This window comes from Castor canadensis, chromosome 4 (genome assembly GCF_047511655.1).
Source record: "Castor canadensis chromosome 4, mCasCan1.hap1v2, whole genome shotgun sequence".
NCBI lineage: Eukaryota > Metazoa > Chordata > Mammalia > Rodentia > Castoridae > Castor > Castor canadensis.
This window is the reverse complement of record NC_133389.1, coordinates 121,874,817-121,883,590: the sequence shown is the minus strand read 5'-3', so window position 1 is coordinate 121,883,590 and position 8,774 is coordinate 121,874,817. Positions and strand designations below refer to the sequence as shown.

General features: G+C 39.7%; 1 protein-coding gene across 1 annotated transcript in view; it reads right to left on the bottom strand.

The window, feature by feature from the left end:
• Positions 1–570: 570 nt before the first annotated feature.
• The window catches only part of B3galt1 (beta-1,3-galactosyltransferase 1), a 466,025-nt gene continuing 457,821 nt past the window's right edge, over positions 571–8,774 (bottom strand). The window contains exons 4-5 of the transcript XR_012447235.1: positions 6,557–6,777; positions 571–879 (exon numbers count right to left, since the gene is read on the bottom strand). The gene's annotated coding sequence lies outside the window, so the exon portion shown is untranslated. The remainder of the gene's footprint in view (positions 880–6,556; positions 6,778–8,774) is intronic.

The following is an 8,774-nucleotide window of genomic DNA, read 5'->3' as shown; positions in this document are numbered from 1 at the left end:
ATACTAATCCAGTGACTTGCTGGCCTTCCAAAAATGCTAAATCATCTGAGCTACTGGTAAAGGCCTTAGGGATGTATGATGTGAATCTTTCAGAGCCCTGAATGTTGGGCAGGGTGTGTAACAGGCCCACCAAATTGAATACTGATACCTGCTCTTTTATATTTTGCCTGCTTTTGATTGCTAACTCACGGCAAACATTGTTAGGGTAGCCTATATTTTCCAAGGTTCAATCCCAAAGAAAATGCCTTGTTAAGTATTATTGATTCCATGTGACAGTATGAAAGGAGCAAAAGAAAGAAACATTTAACCTAGTGCATTTTGATGTGAAGAAAGAGTGGCCTCCTTTCCTTTGGAAACGCAGTTGTGTTTGTTTAACATAACATTTATAGTGAGACAGCAGTTAATATATTAGCATGTGTCAGCCATTAGATTCCTTATAGGAATTGAGTACAGATAAATGACTTCTAATTCCTGCATTTCTACTTAATCTGAGAGCTTCATAAAAAGCACAACACATAAAAATGTAAATATGCATAACTGGTAGTGAAGTGATCCTCAGCTGCTTTTTGACATTAACAAAGCCTGTGGGTCTTAACACATATAGATATTGCAAACAAAACTTTTCCTTATTCTAACACGGAAGGTATATTAGTCAGCGTTCTCCAGGGAAAGAGAAGCAATGAGGGTGGGGATTACAACAGTAGCTCACACGCTTGCCAATGCTGACTGGTCTCAAGATCTGCAAGGCCGGCTGGAGACCCAGGAGAGCAGTGGGTGGTTCCTCTCTTGTAGAAGACCTGAGAATCAGAACTGCTGATGGTAAATTTTAAGTCCAAAGGCCAATTGGCTCAAGATCCAGGAATGGAATGGAGTTTTGCTCTGTCATAAAAAAGAATGAATGTCATTTGTAGCAAAAATGGATGAAAATAGAGATCATCATGGTAAACAAAATTAGCCAGATGCAGAAAAATAAGTACAAGTTTTCTTTCACATATGGAAACAAAACAAAGCAAACAAATAAACAAACCCTCTCCAAACCCAAGATAACCTGAAAATAGAAGATGGATTACTAAGAAAAAAGGGAGAGGAAGGAAAAAGGGGAGAGAAGCGAGAGGGCAGTAAGGAAAGGGGATAAAATCAAAGTGTGATATAGGTGTGTATGGAAATATCACTATGAAACCCATTGGTCTGTACAATTAATATTTTTAATAACTTTAATTTTAAAACAGGTAACGGAAGACAGGTGTCCCAGCATGAAGACAGTAAGGCATAAAAACTGAATTCTCTATTTCTCAGTTGTTTGTTCTCTTCAGGCCTGCCCACATTGGGGAGTACAATGCGCTTTATTCAGTCTATCAAGGTAAGTGTTCATCTCCTTCAGACACACGCTCTCACTTGATGCTTGACCTCGTGTCTGGGCACCCAATGGCCCAGTCAATTTGGCACATAAAATTAACCACACATTAGTTATCTTTTAAATAACATATTAGTGGGTTTCATTTTGACATTTTTGTATGTGTACATTGTGTATTTTGATCACAGAAGGTATCTTTTTAAAGTACCAATGTATCTCTGCCATACATGGTAATTTTCATTAGTTGAGCGAGCTATTTTCTTATGCTGCTTTACCTTCTGTACTAGTTTTCTAGGTACCATAAAATACCACAAACTTGGTGGTGTAAACAATAGAAATTCATTTTCATACAATTCTGAAAACTAAAAGTCCAAGATCAAGGTGTTAACGGGGTTGGTTCTTTCTCAGGGATGCAAGGAGAATCTGTTTCATGACCTGCTCTTGGCTTCTTATGGTTTGCTGGCAATCTTGGGCAATCTTTGGTGTATAATGCCTCATCCTGATTTCTGCTTTTATTTCCAAGTGATATTCTACCCACATGTGTCTCTATAGCCAAATTCACCCTTGTCATAAGAACATCTAGCCTTATTGGATTAGGGTCCACTCTAAGTATCTCATTTTTAATTGATTAATTCTATAAAAACCTACGCCCAATCAGGTCACATTCTCACCTTTCTACTAAAGGTTAGAAATCCAACATATCTTTTTGGATTACATAACATAACACCTTCTAAAACTATAAAGCAGCTTCCTTGTTTTAAAAAAGATATGATAATAAAAATAATTGGCCAAAATCATTTGTCTAGTCTGTTAGTTTTTTGTTGCTGTGACAAATGTCTCAGAGAGGAAGGATGACAGGTTTATTTTAGCTCACAATTCAGAGGTTACAGTACATGGGTAACTGGCTCCATTGTTTCTGGGTTGGTGGTAGCAGAACATCATGATGGAAGGGTGTGGTGGAGCATACATGCTCACCTCATGGCAGCTGGGAGGCAGAGAAGCAACAGGAAAAACCTGAGGACCAGGTAGAACATTCCAGGGTACTCCCTCCATGATCTACTTCCTCCAGCCAGACCCTACCTCCTGGTTTTCATCACCTTCCAATAATGCCATCCGATTACAAACCCATTAATGGATTAACCCAGTGATGAACTCAAAGCCCTCATGATCCAATCACTTCCCTAAATCCCCTGCAGCTGGCCACCAAGTCTTTTAACATTCAAGCCTTCAGGGGACATTTCAGATTCAAACCAAAAAATCTAACTATGTGGTAAAGGCAGTAAGTAGAATAACCATATAATTGATTATTTAAATCAGAACACTTATGGCAATAAATTTTAGATTTTTCACTGAGATAAGGGGAAAAATATGTCTTAAGCAAATTAGGATGCATGGCCTACCTTAAGGTGAAATGTCAAATACAGTGATGTTGAAAACCTCCTTACTCTGTTTACCTAGGTCTTCCATCTCAGCCCCTGACTAGGGCTGGCTGTCTTCAGTCATGTCCCAGAAGAAGTATTTTTAAAGCAGATTACAGTTTTAACACCAATGTTGTTCAGCTTTGCAGTGGTATGTCCTACTTCAGGCCTCCCTAATGTAACTAGGTTAGGGTCTCCTCTTATCCTATGTCTTGCTCTTATAGCTCTATCTTCTAAATATCATCACAGTTGTAATTAGATAACTATGTTTCTAGTAGTGTGATATCTGACTTCCCCTAGACCATTATTCGCCATGAGGGCATGGACCATGTCTCTTATCTTCACTATATCTTCAGCAGCTCAGTCTAGAACTTGCATACAAAATGTGCCATCAACGTCTGTTGAGTGAATATAAACCACTCTTCTACAAAGTGCTTAATAAGTGATTATCAAGTAAATGAGAAACAACACATACACTGAAGTGAAGCTTGTTAGCTCAGGCTTTCCCATTATTATTTTTAATAATCTTTAGATACATCACTGTATACTCATGGGAATATGAAAATAAAAAAGGCAAAAACATCTTAGTAATCTTATAAAAATCATCTTAACTTTGTAGACCCTTCAAGGAGTCTCAAGGTTTCCCAAGAGTCCCTGCACCACACTTTAAAACAAGATAGAAGAGAGCAGAGTTCCCATTTGATCTCAATGGAGCAGAACCCTCTAACCCCTGAAACCTGGACCTCCTTCCAGCATAGACCTGAATGTGAATGACAGATAATTCTGTCTTACATTAGCTGCTGTGCTGTGAACAATCAAACCCACATGCTGGCAGCGTTGCTTTTCATATAGTGAAGAGTAAAGTGAGTTATTTGTTGTATCAAATCTTGACTAGAGATGGGAAACCAACTGTAGATTCACAAAGACTTCATTTTCTAAGTAAATGGAAAAAGCACATTTTCTTATGGAAGTTTTGTGTGTTCCTGTTTCACTTGGTCCAACCACTTAATACATTTATGAATATCTGCTGACTCCAGTAGAGAGAGAAACTAGTGGAGGTGTTCTGCAGGAAAGTGAAGCAACCAGAATCATGCTTTCGGAAGATCAATCTTCCCATTGGGGAAGGAACTAGAAAGGGGAGAGGCCAGCAATGGGAACACTGGGCAGCTGCATGGCGACTACTATTAGATCCCACGAGAATTAATAGGGATCCGGATTAGGTCTTGGGTGGGAGAAATGAAGTGAATTAAACATATTAATGTTTCAATTTCTATCACTTTTATGGCAATAGCTACCAAGTGCCGTAACATGGGCATATCCCCAAATCTTCAGTTATCCTCCTCCTCATTACACTTTATTTTCAGAATCCTGCCTGTTGATATGAACCACTAAGAACATCAAGATCCTTTTAAATCTTTTCCAAAGAGCATAAAGGAAGCCCCACCTTCCTTTTCCCAAGGCATACTTGCCCCACAATAATGAGGGCATATGGGGCCATATCTCCCCACACAGTAGGCAGCAGAGGAAAGAGAGTTGCCACCCCTAGGCTGTCTGCTTTAAAATCCCTCCATACAGTCTACCTCCCAATTCCTGAGAGAAAACAAGTGGTCATTGTCTTGGTTGGTCCAAGATATCCTTGATAGTTCTTGGAACTTAACTGTATCCCTTCTTTCCTGAATGTTGGAATGAAATATGAGAAAGATGGAGCATATGCCTGGAAATAGGAAGAATAATAATAACTAATATATAGATATAGTTTGTAATGTGCTAGTATGCCTTTGAGTGCTTTTATACACATTAAGCTGTTTAATACAACAACCATTTAAAACAAGTACTGACATTATTCTCATGTTATAGATGAAGGAACTTTTGCATAGAGATGTGAAATCTCTTGCCCAGGTCATATGTCTAGTAAATGGAGGAACTGGGATTTGAACTAGGTCAACAGTCTCGCAAAGCCTGTAATCTTAACCACATATTCAGTCACCTCAAATGTAGTGCCAAGGATTCAAGCCTGGGTTCTAGAAAATTGTGGTCCCCAAGAATGCAAACAAAGGACAATGCAGGGAAGGACTGATTTTGTACATCTATCCATAACACCTGATATACAACAGAGAATTAGAGAAAAACCAACTCAAACCTCTTTTTACCTTTACACCACATGCACAAATCCCTCAGGATCTCCTGTGATGGAAATAGAATGGAATTGAGTAGAAGCTTGAATTGGGGCACCAAGGAGTACTGCACTATTAGTTTGGAATCTAACCAGCAGCTTTCATTTATACCCTGCTGAACAATAGGGAGAAGCATGTCTGTTTCTAGACTTCTGAGTACACGTCACTCAGAGAAAAGAATCTGTCCCAAGAGCTGATATTTTGGTGCATGCAGAGTCCTACCAGTATGTTCTAAGGAAGCCAGCAAAGTCTTCCAATCTCTTCTTACAGGGGAGCTGTCTGATAGAATGTTCTACAGTTTCCAAGGTTTTTTTTTTTTGTTAGATGGGATATGTGGGCAGAGATGGTCAAAGGCCATCCTATGTCTCTCTTCCAGAATGATTGTGAGTTACATTTGCTGCATCCATACTTGTAACTTTTGCCACCAGGCAATTTTCTACTCATTTAAAAAATACATTCTTATACCTTACCAACTCTTTGATATCTTTTTCTCTTCCCGTAGGAAGAATCCTGGTCCTCAAACTTTGATGCACCTTATCCACAGTTTTAACACTTGCCAAACTGCATTAAAATTGATTGTTTATGTACTTGCCCTTCCACACAATGATAAGCTGAAGAGAAAGACCGTGACTATCCCATCTTTGGGTCTTGCACCAAAAACAATAGCCTGATACATAGTAAATTCCAAAGAGTCAGAGGCAGATAGTGGTACTGACAGCTTTCATGATACTATTTAAGATTTCCTAGGAATAACACTCCTGTTCCACAAAATCTCCTTCCTGGCCCTTATTCTGTATAGGACATTCCACCAAGGAGTTGTGAAAAGTGCAAATAGCAAATAGAATGTACTTCTTAATTAGGACTTCTCTATTATTATAGGATGGAAATAATTTAAAAGTGAGTTTCAGTGAAGAAAAGGATTGGGAAAGATTGGGACTTAAAGATACCCATAATGGGGAGTCCTAGGCAGAATAGAAAAAGCCAAGACATTAAGTGAAAGAAGCACAAGAAAAGGAAGGAAGACTAAAGAAAAAGGAGGGGGGAAAACGGACAGTTTTCTATACATTGTAACTGCCTGAAGCTGGACAAGAAGGGAAGATTGTAATAATTGTGCATATTTCATTGATGCACATTTAGAGTCCTGGTATTTATTTTAGTCTCAGGTTTGTTTACACGTAGATTTCAGGGGTATACTAACTAGTTTAATTTTCCTGGCAATGTGGGACCGACGAACCGAACTTGAAGTACATAATTCAGTGCTTTCGAGGCCAAGGCAAATGCTGCAAATTTAGCCTTCCTTTTTCCTGAATAAATTATGAATCAATCCATTGGAGGAGCCCACATTTTCTTTTCACAGCCAAATCTCATATAACATGATGATTCTCAAGGCCCCAATGGTAGCTGAGTCTGGAATTGTTTGTGCTATATATTTGGTGATGTACTAATCACTTCCAGAGACCTCTCTGACTGCATTAGACCTGGGAAAACAAATGACACTGAGCTGCCATGAACTGTGGGCAAGGCTAATGTCTGTGGGGACTTCAGTCACCCCCTCCCTGACCACTACCTCCCTTCCCTCCCATTTGCTTTTCCCCTCCCTAGTTACCTACCCTCAGGGTCACTTGTTCTTCCAAAACCATCTGCTCCTCGCCTTTGAGTTTCCGGGCGCCAGCTCTCTGAGATTTGACCTTGGGAACTGCCAAATCTGAGCTGAGATAGCTTTTCCCATCTGCAGCAAAAGCCATTTCAAAAAGCGGGGAAGGAGCTGGGCTTCTCCTATTTTTCTTGCTGGATGTGTTTGAGGCTGCAGAAACCAATTACTGAAGCTCAGCTGTAAGAAATAAAATGTATTTAGTCACAGGTAAAGTTCATGAACACAGTATTAGCTACAGAATGTGTGTGGTGGCATCTTTTACAAATGAATGCATAGCCTACATCCTGTTCCTTTAACAAATAAGCCATCTCCAGGGCAGTATTGATGGCAAACCAGAAACAAGTCTAATGGGCAGGCGGCCTCAACGCTGCTCACAATAACGATCTGTGGCACACAGCACTTTATCTTCATCAGATTCTTCCCTTGCTTGTTTTTTTTTTTTTTTCATTTTTCTTTTATTATTCATATGTGCATACAAGGCTTGGTTCATTTCTCCCCCCTGCCCCCACCCCCTCCCTTACCACCCACTCCACCCCCTCCCGCTCCCCCCCTCAATACCCAGCAGAAACTATTTTGCCCTTATCTCTAATTTTGTTGTAGAGAGAGTATAAGCAATAATAGGAAGGAACAAGGGGTTTTGCTGGTTGAGATAAGGATAGCTATACAGGGCATTGACTCACATTGATTTCCTGTGTGTGGGTGTTACCTTCTAGGTTAATTCTTTTTGATCTAACCTTTTCTCTAGTTCCTGGTCCCCTTTTCCTATTGGCCTCAGTTGCTTTAGGGTATCTGCTTTAGTTTCTCTGCGTTAAGGGCAACAAATGCTAGCTAGTTTTTTAGGTGTCTTACCTATCCTCACCCCTCCCTTGTGTGCTCTCGCTTTTATCATGTGCTCATAGTCCAATCCCCTTGTTGTGTTTGCCCTTGATCTAATGTCCACATATGAGGGAGAACATACGATTTTTGGTCTTTTGAGCCAGGCTAACCTCACTCAGAATGATGTTCTCCAATTCCATCCATTTACCAGCGAATGATAACATTTCGTTCTTCTTCATGGCTGCATAAAATTCCATTGTGTATAGATACCACATTTTCTTAATCCATTCGTCAGTGCTGGGACATCTAGGCTGTTTCCATAACTTGGCTATTGTGAATAGTGCCGCAATAAACATGGATGTGCAGGTGCCTCTGGAGTAACAGTCTTTTGGGTATATCCCCAAGAGTGGTATTGCTGGATCAAATGGTAGATCGATGTCCATCTTTTTAAGTAGCCTCCAAATTTTTTTCCAGAGTGGTTGTACTAGTCTACATTCCCACCAACAGTGTAAAAGGGTTCCTTTTTCCCCGCATCCTCGCCAACACCTGTTGGTGGTGGTGTTGCTGATGATGGCTATTCTAACAGGGGTGAGGTGGAATCTTAGTGTGGTTTTAATTTGCATTTCCTTTATTGCTAGAGATGGTGAGCATTTTTTCATGTGTTTTCTGGCCATTTGAATTTCTTCTTTTGAGAAAGTTCTGTTTAGTTCACATGCCCATTTCTTTATTGGTTCATTAGTTTTGGGAGAATTTAGTTTTTTAAGTTCCCTGTATATTCTGGTTATCAGTCCTTTGTCTGATGTATAATTGGCAAATATTTTCTCCCACTCTGTGGTTGTTCTCTTCAGTTTAGAGACCATTTCTTTTGATGAACAGAAGCTTTTTAGTTTTATGAGGTCCCATTTATCTATGCTATCTCTTAGTTGCTGTGCTGCTGGGGTTTCATTGAGAAAGTTCTTACCTATACCTACTAATTCCAGAGTATTTCCTACTCTTTCTTGTATCAACTTAAGAGTTTGGGGTTATAGCATCTGAAGCTCTCATATTCTCTTGAGATCAAATAGGCTTATAGCCCTGAAGGATAAACTCTCCCTTGCATACTTTCTGGGTTAACATTTGAAGCTGTTGCATCATAAGAAATTGCTGCATGTAGAAAACTCACAAAGCAGATGAAGGCACATATGGGTACATTTTGGCTACCAGGACCATTCCTGAGAATGACCACATGTTCCCCTCCAACTGGCCAACACCATTTGGGAAACAAGGAAACAACCCTTCAGATTTAGTTGGCTTGTTCACACTAGATACAGTTTTTGTTAGAATGACTTTTTAAAAATTATTATTATTAGAGGGCAATT